The following is a 25,811-nucleotide window of genomic DNA, read 5'->3' on the forward strand; positions in this document are numbered from 1 at the left end:
TTCTGTGTTCGAATTTAATGGTAGAAAATCTGTTCACATGTTAATATATTTAAGGACTTGCTTAAAAATATACAGGTAGGTTTTAGAGTTTTTGTGTTTTCATTCCCACCGCTGAGCTGTTGTAGTGCAAAACAAACTCCCCATTCAAGTTCCCCATGGCTTTCTACTTGGGAAGGGACTGAAAAGGGAAATGTGAGGCCAATGAACCAGAGAGAATCTAAATCTCCGCCAAGCTCGCTCTGGTCAAAGAAGTGCTGCCCCGCAGACTCCGTTTTCAAGTTTCAATTCATGCCTTGATCACATGACAAAAGACAGTGCAGATATTGGCCCAAATGACCACTGAAAATAGATGATCACATCACAATGTAGTTTCAAGTGAACTGAACTTTGTTCTGAACCTTGAGTCATAATACAATAAGAATGTGATAATACTGGAACCTTAGAGATGGCCAATCAATGCTGGGATTCCGATACATAAATATATAAAAATGCAATAAATTTATACCATTGGTGTATATCAAAAACAATTTCACTTACTATCCAGGGATGTCATTATTCTTTTAAAAGGCTCATGTACTGTATATCCATTGACCAAAAATAGTCATGCATATTATGTATTCATTTTACATGCTTAAATGTGAAATCTATTTCATAGGTAGACAGCCGTCAGCTTCAATGCAATGTAGTCAAAGGTTAAGTACACTTCCTGGTAGCACAATAACAGAAAATGGAAGGTAAGTATTTATTCTCCATTAAATGTTTATCTGCTATTGTTCTTGGGGCAGCGCTGAGAGCTTTGTGATGGAATGCATTACCCATTGCTATCTCTCCAAATTCTCCAGCCAACCCATAGAGCATTGTATCATAATTAATGTTGCTGCCAGCAGAAGGTTCTACCCTGAATAGGATCTTATGCAGTTATTTGTATGGAGAGATCCTTATCAAAAAATGCCAACCATCTGAGCAGAAGAATAGGCCATTAGAATCACAATCCACAAATTTAGAAGTAAGCATGCTGTCACTCTCAAGTCGGCTGCCCTGAGTCCAATGTAAGATCATTGTGTAGAATCACAGCGTCTGCAGATTTTCCTGTTTTACTCCGTTCAGATGCTGTTCGAGGGATGTCTATCCTGAGGTAGTTCTTCTTCTCTCTTTGAAGGGAGTTCTGTGAGAGCCTCTTTCCCTGCTCCCCATCTGCTGTTCTCAAGCTCTCCAACCATGCACTCAAACAGACCCGCACCCATAGCCATGCGTCCTTCCTATAATCACAGCTAATAACCCTGACGGTGCTGCGAAGCCTTCCTCTTCGAAGCTGGATCTGAAATCATCAGGCTGCATGAATCTGTTAAAGTCCATCAGGAGAGGACGATGACAGAATCGAAGGAAACCTGACCTGCTTTATCTTTTTGATCCCTGACAACATTCTTCAATGCCCCCTGTCCAAAAGGAGAATCTAGAGAGGCTTTCACAAAGAACAACAGATTTGGAGTTCATTGGGCAGTTACAGTTCTGCACTTTAACTCTTCTACTGCAGGATTTTACAAGTCTACCAGGGATTTTGATGGGGAGGTCAGCACACTCAATGTTTCCCTGTGTGGTTAAAATGAATGGTTGATGAATCACACAGATACCAATACAGAAGACTGCTAACGTTGGAATACAGAGGTAAAATCAAGTTGCTGAAGGAACTCAGCAGGTCAGGTGGTGTTTGAGATGGTCGAGATGTGACAGAAGAAGGGGAAGGCTCTCTGAATGCAGAGGGAAAGGGATGGGGAGCTGGGGGAAAGAAGACAAAGGGAGAGGGCACTCATCCCTTCCCACTAATGGCCCCTTTGGTATTCACCAGTGCGACCGCATGAAACGCTCCACTTGCGTCCGCCCCTCCTCCCTCACCACCATTCAGGGCCCTTCCAAGTGAAGCATTTGTGAATCTGCAAGGGTCGTCTACTGCATCCGGTGCTCCCATTGCGGCCTCCTCTACGCCTGAGAGACTGGATGCAGACTGGGGGATTGTTTGGTTGAGCAACGCCACTCTGTCCGCTGCAATAACAGAGACCTCCCAGAGGCCAACCATTTCAATTCCATGCCCCACTCCAACACCAACATGCCTGTCCATGACCTCATTCACCACCTGCAAAATGGAGAAAGAACACCAAATATTCTGACTGGGCACTCTCCAACCAGATGGCATTGGCCAGTTTCCTTCATGGCCCTCCCGTGTGTGTAGCTCTCCAAATGAAGATGGAAGGGGATGGGGAGCTGGAGGAAGGAGATAGCAGGGTTAAGAGAGCTTCCCCCCACCCCCACCCATCACCTCAGTTTTTTTCTCTTCTGCCCTCCCACCAATCACCACTTGCCTGTTGGCCTGCACTCCTCCCCTTGCCCTTTCTTCTCTCTTCCCCCTACATTTTCATTCTGCTAGTACCTCGATGTAGGGCTCAGACCAGAAACGCTGGTTACACCATTGCTTTTTATAGATACTACGTGACCTGCTAAGTTGTTACAGCATTCGGTACTTGAAACTTCGATCATAGCATCTGCAGTCTTTCTTGTTACATGAAAGTGACTTCTTTTTACAGTGCATTTTCAGATTTGTTTGGGTTGCTAGGCAGTTGGTTTTCTCTGTTTCTACTTTTGCTGGATATCTAATGAATAAATTCATTACTAAGTCCAGGGAGAGTACAGACGCCCCTTGTTCGTCTCCAACAGCTCTGAGTGTCCTTACATTGAACCCATTTTAAACCATAATTCACAAAAGAAAATGCGATTTATGAACAAATGTATTTATGTAATAGCTGCACAAATCCCTCAGATCACAGAGCACATAATGATCCCTATGTTTCTGGAGTTCCTCTTTTTGAAAAAAAACTTCAGGGAAGAGATTTGCTCTGCTTACATTGGGAGAATTTTTTCTTGAGGCTTCAGCTGCCTTTCAGTCTTACAGGAAGTGGGAAGGGGTGAATAAGTTGCATATACCGCTGTGAAAACAGAAGACCCTTCACAGGCATGCAAAGGCTTTGTGGTGCTGCCGACTCTTTCATTTTGGCCCTTCATATCAAGAAAACCAATGAACAGTACAGGTAACCATAAAACCATATAACAGTTTACAGCACGGAAACAGGCCATATCGGCCCTTCGAGTCCGCGCTGGTTCACTTCAACAACTCCACTAGTTCCCCCCTCCCCCTCTCCGCCCATAACCCTCCAACCCCCTCATATCCATGCACACATCCAGCCTTCTCTTAAATGACAGAAAGGGCCCTTCTGCAACTATCTCCTCTGGAAGATCATTCCATTCTGCCTCAACTAACGACCTACGTGAGTTATGGCCACCCGCGCATACGACCAAATGTTTTTAAAAATACTGCACAGATGCTGAAATTCTTCATTTAAAGGTTCATTTGTTGAAATTTTTTTTTGAAAAATTGCTTTACTACCTCGTTAACGCATGTGAATCCGACTTACAACCAATCCAAATTATGACCAATTACAAAAGTAAGTTGAGGACTACCTGTACTCTTGACTTGCAATTTTGGATGGCTGCACTGACTGGTGACGCCCATTTGGGGGCACTGTATCTAATTATCGTGCACATGTTCTGAGAATTGGCCGCAACCAGCAAGACTCACAGATGACCGGCTATTAAACTTTTTGTATTTTTTCCTGGTTAAGGGTTCAGATCTGAAATGCTGACTGACCACATCCAATCATGGATGTAGCCTCACCTGCTGGGATCCCCCAACAATTCGTTTGCTCAAGTCTCCAGCATCTGCAGCGCCCATTTTGTGTTTAATTGTGGAATAGTTGCAGCAGAATGGAGTTCAATCACCCTATCCAGTTCGTCACTGGCGCAGAGCAGTGTAATCCTGTCAATTCATCCCAAACAACACCTACAGTGTGGGATTTTTTAATGATCTTTGGAACAAGGCTGAAATTTGAAATAAAAATGCGGAGTCCATGTGAAGCAACTGGATACGGGTGAATAATGCTTCTGACTTTGGATCCCATTTACCAAACACACCAAACTAGCATTCATACAAAATCTCACAGTTACTCAGGAGAGGGGGGGTGAGGGGGTTGCCAGACAGACTGTCACATGCTGTGGAATATTTTTGGGGATAACACCAAGGTACAGGAAGGCTCTGCCTGACATAGTAATAGGCAATATGCCGCCAAGCTTTGTGACACAAATCTTTCCGCTACATTCCAAGCACATGGCTCACATTACATGGTCCACCAAACCCAATTCCCTCAGGCAAGGAACATACGTTGCAAAGGCTAAGGGGAAAAAGCAGATGCTTCCTCTACATCAGGGTGTTAATAGCAGGTTATGCAGCATTCATGAGTACAGGAGCAGTTAATGCCTTCAGTAAGCAACCTTTCATCAGAACCTTTTTGGATGAAGGGTCACTGATGAAAATGTTAACTGCTTCTCTCTCCATAGATGCTGCCTGAATTGTTCATTAGCTCCAGCATTTTCTTCTTCTTTCTTCCCAATTCATAACTTTACATGATTTTGTGTCTCTAATATTCAATTGGCTTTAGCAGAAGTTCTCTACCCCATTCTCACCACAAAGAAAATCTGCAGATTCTTGGGATCCAGTGCAGTACGCAAAAGTGCTGGAGAAACTCAGGAGGTTAGGCAGCATCCAGAGAAAGCAAAGGCAGTCAGCATTTTGAGCCCTTCTTCAGGTATGCTGAGGGTCAGGCAAAAATTATTTACTGGCACTGTATGGTGTGTGAAAGTAAGATAACATCAATAACCTGTTAATTACTGATTGCTCATTGCTGGTCAACTTTTATGGCACCACGTAAATGATTTCCTTTGCTAGAAAGCTGCAGAAACATCTTGATGTGAATAAGCCAACTCAAAAGGTTTTCATATCCGGATAGTTTTTTACAGAATTTCCAGTTTGTGCATTGAATGATTCTTAGAGTAAGCAAGGAGCCCAAAATTCTGAACTAATCAGGTTTGACATTTAGAAAATTGAATACTTCGATTATTTATGGCTAAAACACCCAAGAGTGCTCTTTGCAATTACTTTCGTATCTAGAAACAATCCAAATTGTTATAAACCCTGAGATAAACTAAGCTTCAATTACCTGCTAAAATGGATGAAAATGTCCCACATCTGGAAACCAAAGTGGTAAGGATTAATACTGTTGATGTGACATTTCCCTGTTCTGATGAAGGACCTTCTATCTGAAATTCAAACTCCATTTCTCTTTCCGCAGATGCTGACCGTATTTCCTGTTTTCATTTCAGATTTCAAGCATTTGCATTTTTTTTCATTTTCTGTTCTATTGATCCAGCAAGATTTGATGAAGAAAACCTTCAACTGGAAATAAATCTGACAAACTGTAACCCTTTTTTAGTCAAATGCTGTTTATTTGGAAATAGTTCTCTTTAAATATTGAGTGCCCCAGTCCGGGCACAGGGAGAGCAGCAGCGGCCCCGGCCCCGGTCCGGGCGAAGGGTAGACGGCGGCGGCCCCGATCCGGGCAGGAGCAAGGGGGAGACGGCGGCCCCGGCCTCAGTCGAGTGGGGCAGGCGAAGGCCCCGATCCGGGCAGGGAGTGGGAGGCGGCGGCCCCAATCCAGGCACAGGGTGAACTGCGGCGGCCTCGGCCCCAGTCCGGGCAGTATGGACCGAACTAGGAGGGGAGGCAGGCCCCTCCAGCCCTGGTAAGAAACCTGCATAGGAGAAGGCCACTCCGATATAAAACCTACGACCCAAGGACCTCGCTGCCACATCCCAGCTTGCTTGGCCACGGCACACGAACCATGGGTGTAAAGGGTGGGGCCAGTACTGCGCGCACTGCACTCCACCTAAAAGCTCCTTTGCGCAGGCCCGAGGACAGGTCCACGTCCTCCCCATCCACGTCCTCCCCCTCCACGTCCTCCCCCTCCACGTCCTCCCCCTCCACGTCCTCCCCCTCAAAAGATGCTCACAAACTCAAGCTAGCATGCTGGAACATCAGAACCATGCTAGACAAGGCTGACAGCCACCGACCTGAATATCAGTCTGCCCTCATTGCACGTGAACTCCGCTCTCAGTGAAGTCCGCCTGGCAGATGTAGGCAGCCTCCAAGAACGCGGCGCGGGCTACACACTCTACTGGTCTGGCAAGCCTTCGGATGAACGACGCCTATCTGGTGTAGGCTTCATGGTCAAGAGCTTCATTGCCTCCAAACTCGAAAACCTTCCGACAGGCCTCTCGGACCGAATCATGTCCATGCGACTCCCACTTCAAAACAAGCGTCACATCACCCTCATCAGTGTCTATGCTCCAACCCTCCAGGCGGAACCAGCAGAAAAGAACAAGTTCTACACCGACCTGCGCAACCTCATCCAACGTACCCCTACAGCCGACAAGGTTGTCATCCTGGGCGACTTCAACGCTCGTGTCGGCAAAGACTCAGAAACCTGGCCAGGAATCCTGGGCAAGCATGACGTCGGCAAGTGCAACGACAATGGGCGCCTCCTGTTGGAGCTCTGCGCAGAACAGCGACTTGTCATTACAAACACCCTTTTTCAGCAGAGGGACAGCCTTAAGACCACCTGGATGCATCCCCGATCCAAACACTGGCACCTCCTGGACTACATCCTGGTGCGAGAAAGTGACAAACAAGATGTGCTCCACACCAGGGTCATGCCTAGCGCGGAATGCCACACTGACCACCGGCTGGTTCGCTGCAAGCTCAACCTCCACTTCAAGCCAAAGCCCAGGAACAATAAAGCCCCCAGAAAGAGGTTCAATGTTGGAAACCTGCAGTCAGACGAAGCGAGAGGAAACTTCCAGGCAAACCTCAAAGCAAAGCTCGACGTTGCAACCCGCCTCACGGACCCGTCCCCTGAAACCCTCTGGGATCAGTTGAAGACTACCATACTGCAATCCACTGAAGAGGTACTGGGCTTCTCCTCCAGGAAAAACAAGGACTGGTTTGACGAAAACAGCCAGGAAATCCAGGAGCTGCTGGCAAAGAAGCGAGCTGCCCACCAGGCTCACCTTACAAAGCCGTCCTGTCCAGAGAAGAAACAAGCCTTCCGTCGCGCATGCAGCCATCTTCAGCGCAAACTCCGGGAGATCCAAAATGAGTGGTGGACTAGCCTCGCCAAACGAACACAGCTCAGCGCGGACATTGGCGACTTCAGGGCTTTCTACGAGGCTCTAAAGGCTGTGTACGGCCCCTCACCCCAAGTCCAAAGCCCGCTGCGCAGCTCAGACGGCAAAGTCCTCCTCAGCGACAAGATCTCCATCCTCAACCGATGGTCAGAACACTTCCAATCTCTTTTCAGTGCCAACCGCTCAGTCCAAGATTCCGCCCTGCTCCAGCTCCCTCAACAGCCCCTAAGGCTAGAGCTGGATGAGGTTCCCACCCTGGATGAGACATATAAGGCAATCGAACAACTGAAAAGTGGCAAAGCAGCAGGTATGGATGGAATCCCCCCAGAAGTCTGGAAGGCTGGCGGCAAAACTCTGCATGCCAAACTGCATGAGTTTTTCAAGCTTTGTTGGGACCAAGGTAAACTGCCTCAGGATCTTCGTGATGCCACCATCATCACCCTGTACAAAAACAAAGGCGAGAAATCAGACTGCTCAAACTACAGGGGAATCACGTTGCTCTCCATTGCAGGCAAAATCTTCGCTAGGATTCTACTAAATAGAATAATACCTAGTGTCGCCGAGAATATTCTCCCAGAATCACAGTGCGGCTTTCGCGCAAACAGAGGAACCACTGACATGGTCTTTGCCCTCAGACAGCTCCAAGAAAAGTGCAGAGAACAAAACAAAGGACTCTACATCACCTTTGTTGACCTCACCAAAGCCTTCGACACCGTGAGCAGGAAAGGGCTTTGGCAGATACTAGAGCGCATCGGATGTCCCCCAAAGTTCCTCAACATGATTATCCAACTGCACGAAAACCAACAAGGTCGGGTCAGATACAGCAATGAGCTCTCTGAACCCTTCTCCATTAACAATGGCGTGAAGCAAGGCTGTGTTCTCGCACCAACCCTCTTTTCAATCTTCTTCAGCATGATGCTGAACCAAGCCATGAAAGACCCCAACAATGAAGACGCTGTTTACATCCGGTACCGCACGGATGGCAGTCTCTTCAATCTGAGGCGCCTGCAAGCTCACACCAAGACACAAGAGAAACTTGTCCGTGAACTACTCTTTGCAGATGATGCCGCTTTAGTTGCCCATTCAGAGCCAGCTCTTCAGTGCTTGACGTCCTGCTTTGCGGAAACTGCCAAAATGTTTGGCCTGGAAGTCAGCCTGAAGAAAACTGAGGTCCTCCATCAGCCAGCTCCCCACCATGACTACCAGCCCCCCCACATCTCCATCGGGCACACAAAACTCAAAACAGTCAACCAGTTTACCTATCTCGGCTGCACCATTTCATCAGATGCAAGGATCGACATTGAGATAGACAACAGACTCGCCAAGGCAAATAGCGCATTTGGAAGACTACACAAAAGAGTCTGGAAAAACAACCAACTGAAAAACCTCACAAAGATAAGCGTATACAGAGCCGTTGTCATACCCACACTCCTGTTCGGCTCCGAATCATGGGTCCTCTACCGGCACCACCTACGGCTCCTAGAACGCTTCCACCAGCGTTGTCTCCGCTCCATCCTCAACATCCATTGGAGCGCTTACACCCCTAACGTTGAAGTACTCGAGATGGCAGAGGTCGACAGCATCGAGTCCACGCTGCTGAAGATCCAGCTGCGCTGAATGGGTCACGTCTCCAGAATGGAGGACCATCGCCTTCCCAAGATCGTGTTATACGGCGAGCTCTCCACTGGCCACCGTGACAGAGGTGCACCAAAGAAAAGGTACAAGGACTGCCTAAAGAAATCTCTTGGTGCCTGCCACATTTACCACCGCCAGTGGGCTGATAACGCCTCAAACCGTGCATCTTGGCGCCTCACAGTTTGGCGGGCAGCAACCTCCTTTGAAGAAGACCGCAAAGCCCACCTCACTGACAAAAGGCAAAGGAGGAAAAACCCAACACCCAACCCCAACCAACCAATTTTCCCTTGCAACCGCTGCAATCGTGTCTGCCTGTCCCGCATCGGACTTGTCAGCCACAAACGAGCCTGCAGCTGACGTGGACTTTTTACCCCCTCCGTAAATCTTCGTCCGCGAAGCCAAGCCAAAGAAGAATACACTATATACATTGGTGATAGATCTGTTCTATCACAATAGTGCAAGGTCAGGCTTCCTCTATCATAGCACATCCAAAATTGAGAAAATTTTGACAGGGAATACTTAAAGTGGTACGGGAATGGAAAGAAAAAGGTTGAGAACCACTGAGTTAAATGATCCGCCCCACTGTAGCTTAGAAAGATATGCAGGAAAAGTTCTTAGAATAATCAAAGAAACCCCTCAAGTTATGTCCTGAAATTATAAAATGCCCTCTTAATCATGTTGATATGCATATCTATCGTTATTCCTCCTGAATTCTTCTTGGAGTAAAAACCACAGGACATTCTTTTCCACTAGATATCCTAGTCTTCCCCACCTGAGTATTCACATGCTGCACATTCAGTCTAAGTGCCGTCAATTTGCAATTTAATTTTAAGTATTTAACTCCAAAACCCTGCCAATGCGATTAGTAATTGTGGTCCTTATGATTGCTTTCATATTAACTGCTTTAATCTCTGAGCACATTCTGGTTGTTTATTTAGAACATTGTACAAAAAAGATGTTGTTGCAAGAATGTAAAATCCTAAAAGCATGATTAAGATAAAGAACTCCAATTTTGTAACCATATCCAATAGAAATCAACAGATAAAATGCACATTTCTTTTGAAAGCAGTTTCATTTTCTGAGAAATGTTGGATCTGAAATTGGATTTTTGCATTGCTTTTAATGGATGTAAAAGGAAAGAGTGAATATTGGCACATTTTACAAACTGAGACATTTAGGGAAAAAATATGTCCATACTCTTTAGTAGTCAATAAAGAGATTTCTAGCATAGAATTTCTTTGTATTTGCACGAAACAGAAAGTTTCCACATGTTGACTGGGACTCCCATTCAAATGTGTTCAGGAAAGTTTTCTAAATCACATATTGAGGTGCCAACTAGAGAGAGTGCAATACTGGATCTCTAGGGAATGAGAGAGGGCAGATGACAGAAGTATGTGGAGGGGAACACTTTGGGCTCAGGGTGGATAAAGATATGTCTGTTCTTCCGGTTGAGAGGCTAAATTGGAGAGGGGCTAATTTTGAGGAAATCAAAAAGGATCTAGAAAGGGCGGCACAGTTGGTGTAGCGGTCGATTGGGGCTGGACCTGGATTAGAATCCTGCCTGTCCAGTGAGTCTGCGTGGATTTCCTCTGAAGCCTGCGGTTTCCTCCCACCCTTCCAAAGCATAGCGGGGTGTAAATTGGACAGCACAGACTCATCGGGCCGAATTGGCCAGTTACAGTGCTGTATGTCTAAACGTAAACTTATATAAATATTGACTGGAACAGGTTATTTTCCGGCAAGGATGTGCTTGGTAAGTGGAAGGCCTTCAAAGGCAAAATTTTGAGAGTATGTTCCTCTCAGGATTAAAATCAAAGTTAGTAGGCATAAGAAACCTTGCTTTTTTAGGGATATTGGGGATTTGGCTAAGAAGAAGAGAGAGGTGTATAGTAGGTAGAGGCAACAAGGAACAAATAAGGAACTTGAGCATAAACTATGCAAAAAAAAAAACTCAAGAAAGAAATCAGGAAGGCTAAAAGAAGACACGAGGTTTCTTTGGCAGACAAGATGAAGGAAAACCCCAAGGGCTTCAATAGGTACATTATGAGCTAAAGTATAGAAAGGGACAAACTTGCTCCTCTTGTGGATCAGGGAGGTCAGCTATGTATGGAGCGAGAATAGATGGGGTAGACCTTAAATGTTTTTTGTTGCCTTGTAGCCGACTGCTACAAAGAAACACACACACTCGCAGTGTGGGAGGTTAAGCTCCGAGATTTATTGAGGCTGTAAGGCTCTTTTTATACAGTTGGCGTTCCCGCCGTTTGTTTGATTGGCCGACATCAGCTGCATGAATAACCATAGTGGGCGGGAACATTCTTGCATGTGAATACCCTTCTTCCTCAGCCTGTTATTGATCTGCTTGGCCAGCGCCATTTTAGGGCTGCTGGTCTTATATTGCTAAAGCTTTCAACTGCACTGGTTCACTGTGTGAAGGGACGTGTTACAGCGTGTTAGGCTGCTGTTTACTACCGCACGTGATGTGCCAGCTTGACCTCTGTGGTGGCGGGAAGCCACGGCATCTGTATTTACTCAAGAAACTGGAACAGAGTTAAGATCATAGAAAAATTATTAGCAAACAGATTGGCCGACTGTGTACCAAAAATAGTAAAACAAGATCAAACTAGATTTATTAAGAAAAGTCAAACAGCGGATAATGGCTGTAAATTTATTAATTTAATTCATGCAGTTCAAGAAAATAAGAAGCCAACAGTGGCTGTTGCTTTAGATGCAGAAAAAGCCTTTGACAGGGTAGAATGGAATTATTTATTCAAAGTATTACAGAGGTTCAACCTACCAGAAAAGTATATTAATTGGATTAAAGCATTATATAATGGACCATTGGCACAGGTGACAGTAAATGGATATGTATCTAACCAATTTAAATTAAGTAGGTCAACTAGGCAGGGATGTCCACTATCTCCCTCACTGTTCGCTTTAGCAATAGAACCATTGGCAGAACTGATAAGAACAGAAAATAAAATAAAAGGGATAAAAATAAAGGAGGAGTATAAAATCAGTTTATTTCCAGATGACATCATAGTATACCTAACAGAACCAGAAATATCAATAAAAGAACTACATAAGAAATTGAAGAAATATGGAGAAATATCAGGGTACAAGATCAATGCAAATAAAAGTGAAGCGATGCCAATGAGTAATGCGGATTATACAGAATTTAAAAAAGAATCGCCATTTAAATGGAAAACACAAGCAATCCGATACCTAGGTATTAGATTAGATAATAATTTAGGCCACCTATACAAATTAAATTATCAGCCATTAATGAAGAAATAACAGGAAGGCTTAGAACATTGGAAACAATTACCACTAACATGATAGAGAGGGTAAATTGCATTAAAATGAATGTCTTCCCAAGGATACAATAGTTATTTCAATCATTACCAATTCCCTTATCAGAGAAATTCTTCAATGAACTAAAGAGAATAATAAGGAAATTCTTATGGAAAGGGAAAAAACCAAGGATAGCGTTAGATAAATTAACAGAGTGGTACAAACAAGGTGGTTTGCAGCTACCAAACTTTAAAAATTATTATAGAGCAGCACAATTAAGGTATTTATCAGATTTTTATCAGACAAGGGAAAAACCAGATTGGACTAAGATAGAGCTAGATAAAATAGGGGAGAAGGTGCCGGAACATATACTTTATAAGTGGGATGAAAAGCTAGTGCAATATAAAAGCTCACCAGTACTGCATCATTTACTCAATATATGGAAGAAGATTCACTTAGAAAGGAAAAAAACAAATGACCAACTACCAAAATCATTATTGATGCAAAATCAACTAATCCCTTTTACAATAGATAACCTTTCCTTTAGAGAATGGGAGAGAAAAGGAATCAAAAGAATAGAAAATTGTTTTTTGGGAAATAATTTATTAACATTTGAACAAATGAAGTACAAATATGGTATAACTCATGGTACAATGTTTGCATACCACCAACTGAAAACCTACTTAAAGGATAAATTGGGAAGCAGACTGAGATTACCAGAAGGAAGCAGCTTTGAATATGTGATTACAGAAACAACGATCATAAAAAGATTTATAACAAACATGTACATCAAGCTGCAAGAGAAGGAAAATAATGAAATAAGCTATAATTCCAAACAAAAGTAGGAAAAAGGATTTAAACATAAAGATAAAAAAATGAAACATGGGAAAAGTTATGCTCTGGAACTATGAAGAATATAATAAACACAAGGTTACGCATGACACAGTATAATTGTTTACACAGGTGATATATCACACCCCAAAAGTTAAATAAATGGGATCCAACATTATCAGACAGATGTTTTCGCTGTAAGAAGGAAACAGGAAGAACAGTACATGCAATTTGGGCATGTGAGAAAGTGAAAAAGTTTTGGGAAGATCTAAATCAGGTATTAAATAAAATTACAAAAAGCAACATACCAAAAAATCCAGAGATCTTTCTTCTAAGTAATATAAGAAGTAAAGAATTAGGCCTCAAACTGGATGAAGCACAAAAAAGATTTATTATGATAGCCTTAGCTTAAGCAAAAAAATGTATAATGTCAACTTGGAAATCGGAAGAGAGCCTGAGAGTACAGCAATGGTACATGGAAATGAATAAATGTATTCCATTGGAAAAAATAACAGATAATTTAAAATAAAGTCACATTATTTGAACAAATTTGGGACCCGTACATGGAACATAACAGAGAGGGCTTGCCTTGGACCTCCACCCCCTAAAATGATAAGAAGACAAAACGACTTGATCCAGTGTGTAAAAGTAGATGACACATTTTTCTTGTTTATTTTTCATTGTGTGATGACATTGTTTAATGCTTTTATTGTATTATATATGTTGAACGTTTAATGGGTTTGGAGGGGGGTGGGAAGGAAGGGGGAAAAAAGGGGAGAAAATGCTACTGTGTATATTCAAGAGGGAAATGTTTGTGTGTATTTTGGTTGATATGGATCACAGCGTGAAAATTTTTTTAAAAATGTTTTAAAAAGTGGAACAGAGTCTAGGGAAGTGAAGCAAGCAAGCAGCAAGGTCACGGAATCCAAACCATGAAGGAGATGCTTGCTGTCTTCAAGTGAATGTAAAGGTTGATAAATCCCCAGGGCTTGACATGGTATTCCCTTGGACCTCAAGGTCATCTAGTACAGGATATATTTAAAATGTCCTGAGCTACGGGTGTATTGGAGTATTGGAGGCTAGCTCATATTGTTCCATTGTTTAAAAAGACTCAAATAAATGAATAAAATTGTGCCAACCTCATAATTAGCAAAACAAACATTTTTTTTTAAATTTAGAGATACAGCATGGTAACAGGCCCTTCTGGCCCACAATTCCGCAACCCCCAGTACACCCATGCAACCAATTAACCCATCAACCCCGTATGTCTCTGGAATGTGGGGACACATGGTGGAAACCCACACAGTCACGGTTAAAAGCTGTCTGTCCTTCCAGACAGTGACACGTTAGAACCCAGATCACTGGTAATAATTAAAAATGTTGTGCTAACCACTGCACTGACCATGCAGTGTGGGGAAAAAAAGTGTGCTTCTATTTTAAATAAAAATTAAATCTCACCTAAACATTATGGGTCTTATGAATGCTACTGTAAACAGACAGATTATTTTACATAAAGAAGGTAAAATTGTGTAATGTCTTTTTGTCAAACAGTGGATTCCTGTAACAGTTATTTCAACTTTCAAATACATTGAATATCAGGAGCGGACCAAAAATAATACCATAATAATGTTCTAAAAGAAAGAAAACTCTACTGCTTCATTTCTTTAATATTTAAATTAGGCCTTCATTTACTTCAGATCAAGACAATATTTGTGATCTTTAAGAGGCTTGGTCCTTAGGTAGCAAATCCAAATCTTTCATCTTCTCACCACCTGTTTCACATCAGCATTACTTGTCCCCATTTTCATCTCATGCTTATTTTTCCAGTTGATTGTCCGTTACCCGATTGTGACTGACTTGAACTAAGAGTTTGGGGCTGTATCTTTTATAGCTGTTTAAAAGCTATATATTAAATGACAGGATAAACAAATCTCAAATAGTTGCTGCAACATTGGAGCCTGCACATTGTAAACTTGTCAATGTTCTGTCCACTCAGTTTACTAGAGCTAATAGTCTGAGCAAGATAGCACTATGTAAAACAAACAGGAGGATTAGCAACTCATGTAGACTTCTGTGTTCAACAAGTTTATGGCTCAACAGTTTTATGACCGGGCAAATTACTTCTAAATGTATGAATCCAGAAAATGATATTGAGAGATAGTTTGTGTTTTGGACCTGCCCTAGTTTAGAAAAATTTTGGAATGACGTTTTTCAAACATTATCGGCGATTTTTTAATTTAAATTGGAACCTAGCCGTTTAATTGCTCTCTTTGGAACATTGCTAGAAGATGAGGTGTTACTAATTTCAGTTCAATGCCGCATTTTGCTTTTTACTTTATTAATGGGCAATCTTGATTAAATGGAAAGATAACGCTCCACCTACACATGCACAATGGCTCAGGGATATTATGTCCTGTTTAAACTTGGAAAAAAATTAGATATGCAGTTAATAACTCAAATATTAAATTTCAAATGACATAGGGGTCATTCTTGGACTACGTCCATAATCGTTAGTATTAACCTGGTATTTTGGCATTGTGCTGTCTCTCTCTAAAACTGTGCCACTTGGATTTATGAATTCTAATCTTCAATCTTGCTTAGGGGAAGGGGTTTTGAAATTTCTTTCTTTCTCTTTTGTTATTATCTTGAGTGTGCTTTGGAACTTGTACTTATGATCATTATTGCAACTTTTTTCTGATTTTATAGTACACTTCATAATTGTATTGTTCAGGTTTTAACTGTAAAATATCAGTAAAAATATTTTAAAAAGAAAAGATAGTTATGGTCCAGAGATTGCAGTTTGACTTTGTTTTGAGAGAGTAAAATCTACTTTCAATTCTTTAAGCAAAGCAGATGAACAGGAAGGAAACTAGATTGTAAATTAGTTGAATGCAGAGGCTGGGGTTGCCTTTGCATTTTCAGTTTATTGAGGAAATATAACAAAATTAATGAGAGATTTTGTCAAAGAAATGATGAACATGAATCTCTTTTGGCAGGGATTTACTTTGCAATAATGTTTACTCAAAAAATAATTCTAATTTTCAACCACTCAATAAAAATGTAGCTAAAATCCACAACAGCTTGTGGATTAACAGCAAGGCATTTAAAAGTTGGTGATGCCTGGAAGGTTATTCAAAAATGAGAAATGTTTGCTGAAAACTGGCAATCAGTATTATTGCTAAAAGATCTCAGGGCTCATTCTCATCATAATATTGGGTGCTGACTGAAGAGATTCTCTTTCATAACATCAGAATGTAAAATTGGATTAACTGCAGAGTGAGAGCTTGAGTTAACGCTGTAGGGAAGAGGGGTGAGGACGTCTAGAGAAGGAAGTCTAACTTAACAACTAAAGTCACGGCTTTAAAAATGATTACTTGTTCCCACACAGAACATTGATCAGAACAATACAGGATCAATGGTTATGTTAATCTTGGTGCTAAATTAAACTCATCGTGTCTGCCTTTACATGATCCATATCCATTGTCTACATGTTCATGTGCTTCTTCCATATCTGCTTCCACTGCCACCCTCCTCCAGCATTGCATACCATCAACAGTCAGTCTGTTTACAGTTCTTTGTTTCTTTTACACTGTGCACAGTTTATTTACATTCTGGCTTTTCAACATACCCCTTTCACCTTAAAGTTTTGCCCCACCCTCCAATAGATGTAGCTGTAAGTAATCAAGTCATGGCTTTGATCCCATTGGGTATCACTTTGACTGACATGCACTATATAATTTGATTACGAATTTCCTCACCGCCAGACCACAATCAGTGAAGATTGGAAGGAACTTCTCCTCCACAATCTCCATAAGCACCAGAGCACCACAGACCCCTTAGCCCCCTGCTCTACTCACTTTACACCTATGACTGTGGGGCTCTGTATGACAATAACACCATCTCCAAATGTGCCGATGGTACCTCGGTAGTGGGTGGTATAAAGGAAGGGAATGAGTCAGCGTACAGGATGGAGATTGAAAACTTGGCTGAATGGTGCACCAACAACAACCTTGTACTCAATGTCACCAAAACTAAGGAGCTGATTGTTGACTTCAGGAAGGGAAATCCAGAGGTGTACAATCCAGAGATCATTGGGGGAATCCGAGGTGGAGAGGGTGAGAAAATTTATGTTCTTGGGAGTCACTATCTTGGAGGATCTTTCCTGGAACCAACACACCAAGGACATCCTGAAGAAAGCATGTTCGCACCTCTTCTTCCTCAGGAGTATGCGGAGGTTTGGTATGACATCAGAAACCCCAGAAAATTTCTTCCGAGGTGTGGTAGAAAGTGTACTGACCAGCTGCATCACGGCGTAAAGCCATCCAAAACGTAGCGGACACAGCTCAGGACATCACAGGCAAAACCCTCCTCACTACTGAGCACATCTACAAGGAACGCTGCCGTTGGAGAGCAGCAGCAATCATCAAAGACGCTCACCACCCAGGACGCGCTCTATTCTCGCTGCTGCCATCAGGAAAGAGGTCTAGGTGCCACAAGACTCATACCACCAGGTTCAGGAACAGTTGCTACCCCTTCACCATCAGACTCCTCCACAACAAACTCAATCAGGGATTCATTTAAGGACCCTTACTTGTGTGTGCACTTTTTTGATTTTCTTTGTGTTCTCTCTGTGTGGCACAGTCAGTCTGTTTACAGTTCTTTGTTTGTTTTACACCATGCACAGTTTATTTTTTGCACTACCAATTAGTGGCCGCGCCCACAGGAGAAAAGGAATCTCAGGGTTGTATGTGATGTCATGTATGTACTCTGATAATAAATCTGAAACCTGAAACTGACAATTCTTATCATTACAGAAGTTAAAGGTGGACATCAGGAGGGGGTGTGAGATACACACAAGAAATGAAAATCCCACTCACAAAGAACTTTGTTATGGAGGCAGTGTGCACTGTGAACATGTATGTGCAAAGTAAAGAAACACTCTTTAACGTTATATACGTTAAATACTGACTTTGGAAGTAAGATTCCACAATGATACTTCCGTACCAGTAAAATCCTTTGGGAAATCCCAAAATATTGAAGTGCAAGCCTTTCTTAAAGAAGTATGGATACATTGCTTGCTATGGAATATAGACATTCAGGATTTTATCCTTCACACTGCTGGAAGTGCACCTACAGACTCCTTTTCTCTTGGCATATCCCAGCATAGTAATTTTCACCAAAATTAAATCTCAGTCTTTGGCACGCTCAAGAGTTGGAGAACACTTTTGCAATTATGATTCCGCTTATCCACATTGTTAGCGGACTGAAAGATCTTAACCCTTTCTTTAAATTTATAACAGACTGGGGAGGAATGAGGCGACAGCCAAGAATAAGTACATTGAAGACTGAAATAAGAGAGATGGAGGGAAGTTCTCATTGCTGAAGAATGCATGAACCTTTCAAACCCATCTGGAGAACATCTACGGCAGATGTAGACTTGCTTTGGGTTGTAACAACACTTCCACTGGTCTAATCCAGGAGTACTAACTCAATCTTGGTATTCACTCAAGCATTAGGAAAAATGATAGGATTTGTTAAAAATGCCTTTGCTAGATTGCTTGACAGTTATTTTCCATGAGAACAGAAAAGCTTCCTGTTCTCAAATTAGATCCTCTCGATTAGCGCTGAACCTTATTAATCAGTGTGAAAGAGAATGTGTCGCTACAAATAACATGCAGCGAAAAGTGATATTTTTAACAAATATTGAAGATCTTTGCATGAACTTTGTTGCAGCAAAGGGGTGAATTAGCTCTTACACTAAATATTTTCTGAAAACATTGGAAGTATGATTACAATAAGGAAGGCATGTTGTTTCAAAACTAGTACAGAGGACAGCCTGGAGTTGGTGCTGTTGCCTGACAGTTCCAGGGGCTTGTGTTCATTGTTGATCTCCAGCAAGATAACCATACAGACTTTGCAGGTTTTCTCCTGGCTGAGTAGATGTGTTGGTATATTAATTAGCTTCTGTAAATTACCCCTTAGGTTAAAAAGTATCAAAAAGGATTTAATGAGCACGTGTGAGAGAGGCTAGTTTGCAGGGGTACTGGGAAAAAGGGAGAAGGAGAATGAGACTGATGGGATTGCCCCCTCGGGATTGGCATGGACCCAATGAGTTGAATGGTTTCATTCTGTGCCATTCTAAGATGGTTTTGTTCCTAGATTTTGTTTAAAAATGTCAGCACATATATCCACATTAATTACCACAATAATGTACAGTTTATTTCATGTTAAAAAGTAATCCATTAATGTTCCCATTTAGCACCAGGCATCTGTTTTCTCAGCAAAAATAATTTATCTTAAAATAGCTGCAGCCATCATGTCAGAATTGAAAGAATCCTTTCTCTTTCCCAAAATAAACTGGATCATTTTCAGATACTTTGAACTGCCTCCAAGGACCCTTCCAAGGAGAGATCACAACACTTGAGCAGAAAGTATTCAATCTTTTAACATATATTTATAGGGGCAGAAGTAGGCCATTCCATCAGGAGCTGATCCGTTCTCCCACTGAGTCCCCAGTCCTCCCCACAACTTTTATATTTTGACTATTCAGATATCTATTAAATACACCCAACAACTTGGCCCTCACAGCCACCCATGCAGTGGATCCAAGAATGAAAAGGCTGTGGAGAGCATCTTGGTACTGAAGCTTGATGCTGAAAGCAAGCTTGAAAGTCGCCTTTGATGGCTGCTGTTGACACACTTCAGAAACAATTTCCTCTCCCGATTGAAAATTCGGTGGGGGGAGGGCGAGGATTAACTTGCCCTATCTCAGGAAGTTTGTGTGGTGACTACATAAATTCCACATTGAGCAAAAGCATCCATGCTACCAAATGGATAAAAAGTAATGTCTCATTGTGCATGTAGATTGTGACTTCAGCAACTTCTGTATCTCCTGTCCCCCACCCCTGCACTGAAGAATTAACTCAGGTGCTGCACAGAATGTTCTGGTTAAGTGGGAAGCATCAGCTTTTTTTAATCCATAATGCAAGAGGCAAATGTTTCTATGGACATAACATTCAAATGGAGATTCATTACTGCACCTTCTGCAAGCTGAATATAATCAAAAACATTACAAGCATTCCGTAAACTTCAGCTCAAACACCTGACCATGTAATCTAACCGGAGCTACTTCACACGCGCACACTGCATCGCAACATACTTTCTTCAATCTTTCTTAGTGATCTACAGATATTTTAAGGTATCGCAAGTCCAAAAAAAATGCTGAATCAAGCATCTTGTTTGATCATTTGGTACCGTTATGAGATTCATTTCCCACTGTAAATTTTTTCTCGATCATGGACCGAATATAAAAGGGTGTCAAGAACGTGGGCAATTAATTCAGCTGGAAGGCACTTTAATTCAAAACTAGCAGAGTTCAACGATGGTTGTTTAAACACCTTCAGTTGCCTGATGAACATTGGGAGTCCTAGATCCCAATCTGCCGACACCATGGGCAGATTTTCCCTGGGATTGTCTCCAATTCTTACAAGATGTTTCTTTAAATACCACAGGAGTTGTGGATTACAAAGCAGACAAAAACAAACAATGTTGGTATTTAAAAATTGAGAATCTGTTGACACCTCATGTTGATTTCTTCTCCAATGCAAATTCTGAAACTATGCAGTGAAGCCCAGCTAACTTCTGGATTCAGTTGCTTGTCATGCTGGACTTCCATTTGGACACTGAAGTGATTCAAGAATGGCTGAATGGTTTTTTTATTGAAGAATGGATGTATACTCAGCGGACGCTACATCTTGTTTCCAAGATTCCATCCTGTCCATATCTGAGGTTGACGTGCGTGCTGCCTTCAGGAGAGGGAATGTGAGGAAAGCATCCGGCCCAGACAGAGTACAGTAAAACTTCATTAGAACGCGGTAGTTGGGGTCCAAGATTTCATACCGCGTTGCAGTCGAGTCGCGGAACAGATGCATATATGCCATGATTCAGGATGCAGGAAAACAGAATACTGTGACTCAAACCCTATACTATGACCTTTAAGACTTTTAAACTCCACATATTAACATACATATCTTGTAAATGAGTTATAAGTCCATTTCTGAGTTGGCCACTGTTAGCCTGGCATCCTAAAATCAATGTTTGGGGTCCACAGACACCTGCACTATAAGCGATTCTGTGGATTAATGAATCGCGTTCTAATGAGGTTTCACTGTACTTGGCTGAGTATTAAAAATCTGTGCTGACCAACTTACCAAGATATTCATAGATTCTTCAATATCTCACTCCAGCAGGGCACGGTATCCACCTGTTTCAAACAGGTGTCAATCAAGAAGAGTGCAGTAACTTGCCTTAATGACTGACTATCGACCAGCAGCACATACATCAACAATGATGAAGGGAATTGAACGGCTGGTGAAGTAGACCAGCCCCTGTCTGAGAAGTACATTCCAGTTCACCTATGGTAGCAATGGCAGATGCCACCTCACTGAGTCTACACAAAGCCCTGGAACACCTGGACAGTGAAGGTGCATACATCAGGATGTTCTTTATCAACTACAGTTCGGCATTTAACACCATCATCCCCTCAAACCTGATCAGCAAATTCCAAGACCTGGGACTCAACACTCTTCTTTGTAATTAGATCCTCAGTTTCTTCATCTCCAGACCAGAATCAGTGAAGATCGGTAAGAATTTCTCCTCCACAATCTCCATCAGTACCAGAGCAACACAGGACTGCGTTCTTAGCCTCCTGCTCTACTCATTTTACATCTACGCCTGTGTGGTTTGGTACAACAATAACACCATCTACAAATTTGCCGACGATACCATGGTAGTGGGTTGTATAAAGAAACGGGATGAGTCAGCGTACAGGATGGAGATTGAAAACTTGGCTGAATGGTGCACCAACAACAACCTTGCACTCAATGTCACCAAAACTAAGGAGCTGATAGGTGACTTCAGGAAAAGGAAGCAAGAGGTGTACAATACAGTGATCACTGGGGGATCAGAGGTGGAGAGGGTGAGCAAATTTTAATTCTTGGGAGTCACTATCTCGGAAGATCTTTCCTGGACCCAACGCACCAATGGCATGAAGAAAGCACGTCAGCGGCTCTACTTCCTCAGGAGTTTGCGAAGGTTTGGTATGACATCAGAAACCCTGGCAAATTTCTCCAGAGGTATGGTGGAAAGTGTGCTGACTGGCTGCATCATGGTCTAGTGTGGGGACACCAATACCCCTGAGTGTAAAGCCCTCCAAAAGGCAGTGGACACAGCCCAGGACATCACAGGCAAAACCCTCCCCACTATTGAGCACATTTACAGGGAAAGCTGCCGTCAGAGAGCAGCAGCAATCATCAAAGACCCTCACCACCCAGAACGGGCTCTATTCTCGCTGCTGCCATCAGGAAAGAGGTCTAGGTATCACAAGACTCACACTACCAGGTTTAGGAACAGCTGCTACCCCTTAACCATCAGATTCCTCAACAACAAACTCAGTCAGGGACTCATTTAAGGGCCTTTACTTGTGCACTGTATTGATTTTCTTTTTGTTCTCTCTGTATTACTCAATTAGGTTGTTTACATTCATTATCCATTTACAGTTCTTTGTTTACATGTATTACGCTGTGCATAATTTATTTTTGGACTACCAATTAGTGGTAATTCTGTCGCGCCTGCAAGATAAAGAATCTCAGGGTTGTATGGGATGTCATGTACATACTCTGATAATAAATCTGAAATCTCCAATATCTTTGTACTAGACTTGTCAGACCCTCTGAAGCACACCAAAATAAATCATTTTCTCAGCCTCAAGCTGGGTGTTGTCCTCTTTACATCTATTTTGTGTGCATTTCCATTACAGTAACTCAGAGAAGTCCAAGTGGGAGCAAGAGTCGGGGCAACACACTGCCTGCCCCCCAATAATCTTCTAAAAATTTAACAAAGATTTGTTCAAATGTGCTCAAACTTTGCTGAAGTGTAATGCCAAGAAACTGTTTTAGAGGGTGGAGCCAGTCTTCACCTTTGTTTTTGGGGCACAGAGGGCAGTATTTCATTAGCCATAGTATATTCTCAACAACTTCCAATATCATTCTACCAGTCTTTAATCACTCCAGCTTTTCAATTTTCACCCGAGGTATGTATTCCATTCTATTAATTTTTGATTTAAAGTGAGAGAGTTCTCTTTGATTTACAATGAAATCCATTTCCCATAGCATACTTACTTTAAGGTTATTTGTAACAAAATACATAGAATGGGAAGGGTTCTTCTGCAGATTGACTACAGGGTTATACACCCAAGTGAAGAGCGAATTTCACAGGGCATCGGATTACAATGAAAAGCTAAGCATCATTCACTATCGTCTGAGGTTTCTTCCGATCTGAAGTGAAACAGCTCCCACACCACATGGTGGCCTTGTCGAAAGGGTTCAGCGGTTGGAGGTCATGCTGAACTTTCTTAGTCTCCTGAGAAAGTAGAGGTGTTGGAGTGTTTTTTTTGGATCCTTGCATCAGGTCCCAGGTAATGTCATTGGAGAAATTTTTTCCTGAGGACTTGAAGCTCTATACCACTCATGTCAAACTCTGGCCCGCAGGCCAAATTTGGCCCGCGATATAATTATATTTGGCCCGCAAGATCATTTCAAAAATGTATTAGAGGTGGCCCGCCCTGCAGCGAGAGCCGATGCTGTTTTTTGGTCATGTCACCCCCACCATCCTCCCCCTTCATTGCACATCCTTCCCCATTGTAACACGAGAAATTGTAACACGAGAAGTCTGTTGATGTCATCAGCCGGCAAGCCAGTTGGAAGGCTCCCCGCACAACCAGTCACTTCTCCCACCTGTCGAGCGGTGCGGCAGATGGGCGAGCGCCTGTGATTTCCTGTCGGCGCGACGGGCATGGCAGGCTGCGCACGGCCCCCGGGCAGCGCGAGCCCCGCGCGACTGGCACCGGACGGCCCTTCCACAGCGCGAGCGCACTTCTCCCGGTCGCCACGGCCTTCAGCGCTTGCACCCGCGTGGACCCCAGGGACGGCTGGTTCGGCCCTGCACGTGAAGAGAGAGATGGTGGCTGTCTGCAAAGGCTGATCGGCAGCGCGCTGGGCCTGAGTGGGTGGGTAAGCAGGGGTGGGCAGAGGGTGTAGGTGAGGAGTAATGGGCAGGGGAAGTTATGGTGGTGCGAGGGGCAGTTAGAGGGAGGGATGAGTAGAAGGAGGGGTGGATAGGGAAGAGGTAAAAGGGGAGGGGCAGGGTGAGTAGGGGAAGGGTGATTAGAGATGGGTAGAGGGAGGAACAGGTTGAGGTGAGAGGCAGTAGAGGGGCGTGTATAGGATGGGGTGGGTAGAGGCAGAGCGAGTGGAGTGAGGGGTGAGTAGAGGTTGGGTAAAGGACTGGTCAGGTAGAGGGATAGTGGGTCGAGGGTGAATAGAGGCCTAGAGCCTGAGGAGTGAGCAGGAAATGCTGAGTCCTGATGCAGGCCAAAATGGACACAGCCTGTGAATGCTGACTACATCTCCACAGGGACCAAATAGGTTTCCCTCAGGTCAAGCAAAGGGTGAACTTGAGCTACCTACTCCTGACCTGTAACATTATCCTCCTAAAGTTATATCCTAAAGTTTAACATTACATATGTTGAAAGAAGAGAAAACATGCAGATGTTGTTGAAAATTTTCAATAAATATTTAGTTCGGCCCTCGACTTAGTCCAAGTTTTGAATTTTGGCTCTCCGTGAATTTGAGTTTGACACCCCTGCTCTATACTCTTTCAACTTCAGCAACATTAATAGGGACAGGGCTGTGGCCTTTCGCCTTGAGTCAATGATCAGTTCCTTTGCCTCAATGGCATTGAGAGAGAGGTCATTGACACCATGCCACATTCGAAACCAGGCCCACTAATGTCATGTCATTGGCAAATTTGAAGACGGAGTGGGTATGTTGTTTAACTGTACAGTCAAGGGTGTAGAGGGAATGTAGTGGGGACTGAGTATACATCTTTGAGAAGCGCTGGTGTTGAATGTGGTCGTGGAGGAGATATTGTGACACAACTTCACTGCTGCTCTCTATTGGACAGAGAGTCAAGGATCCAGTTGCAGAGGGAGGTGCTGAGGCCCTAGATCCTGAAGTTTGGGAATGAATTTAGCAAGATGATGGTACTGAAGGAAGAGCTGCAGTCTACAAACTTCCCTATTGTACATCGATATCCGTGTCATCCAGGTGTTCTAGGGGTAATGGACAGAACATTCATTGTGTATCTGTTGGGTCTGTAGGCTAATTGAAGTGGGAAAAGGCTGTCTCGGAGTCTAGGAGTTGATGTGAGCCATGACCAGCCTCTCAAAGTACTTCAGGATGGTGGATTTCAAAGCCACTCGTCGGTGATCACTTAGGCCCGTTATGCTTTGCATCAGTATTGTTTCAATGGTGACCTTCTAGGCGCAAGTAGGGACTTTGGCTTGTTTTTGGAAGATTTTTGTAAATACGTCCACCAGTTGATCTGTGCAGGTCTCAGGACACATCCCAGGACTTCATCTGAGCCAATGGCTTTCTATGGGTTCACCTGCTGGAAGGCCACCCTGTCTTCTGCAACAGTGACCAGGGGTATGATATCAGTTGCAGTGGATGTCCTCTCACTGTGGGCTCCCTGTACACAATGAGCAATGAACATGTTTAGCTCATCAGGGAGCATTGCTGGGCTTTGCTTTGATTTCCACGATACTATGCATTTCTTACCCTAGTCACACGTGTCTGTGACGTTCTCTTGGGACTCAGGCTTTGCCCGGTCCCATCTCGCGTCTTCTCCTGTACAGCTATAATGTGTTGACCTTACTCCTGTACTTAATGCCTGACTGATGAAGGCAAGTGTGTCAAATGCCTTCCTCGCCACCCTTTCTACCTTTGATGTCACTTTCAGAAAATTAGGGACAGTAAAATCCCCATTATCCAGAATTCAAGCAATCAGTAGTCTCAAGCAAAGGGCAAAAA

At 43.1% G+C, this 25,811-nt stretch overlaps 1 protein-coding gene and 1 long non-coding RNA gene across 5 annotated transcripts in view; one reads left to right on the forward strand and one right to left on the reverse strand.

Moving 5' to 3' along the window:
• The window catches only part of slc6a11b (solute carrier family 6 member 11b), a 188,205-nt gene that overhangs the window by 87,276 nt on the left and 75,118 nt on the right, over positions 1-25,811 (reverse strand). The window lies entirely within an intron of this gene.
• Positions 534-5,350, forward strand: LOC138764233 (uncharacterized). Its single transcript, XR_011358081.1, has 3 exons — positions 534-734; positions 1,535-1,665; positions 5,266-5,350. It is a non-coding gene; the product is annotated as an uncharacterized lncRNA (long non-coding RNA).

The sequence above is a fragment of the Narcine bancroftii genome, chromosome 5 (assembly GCF_036971445.1).
Source record: "Narcine bancroftii isolate sNarBan1 chromosome 5, sNarBan1.hap1, whole genome shotgun sequence".
NCBI classification, from domain to species: Eukaryota; Metazoa; Chordata; class Chondrichthyes; order Torpediniformes; family Narcinidae; genus Narcine; species Narcine bancroftii.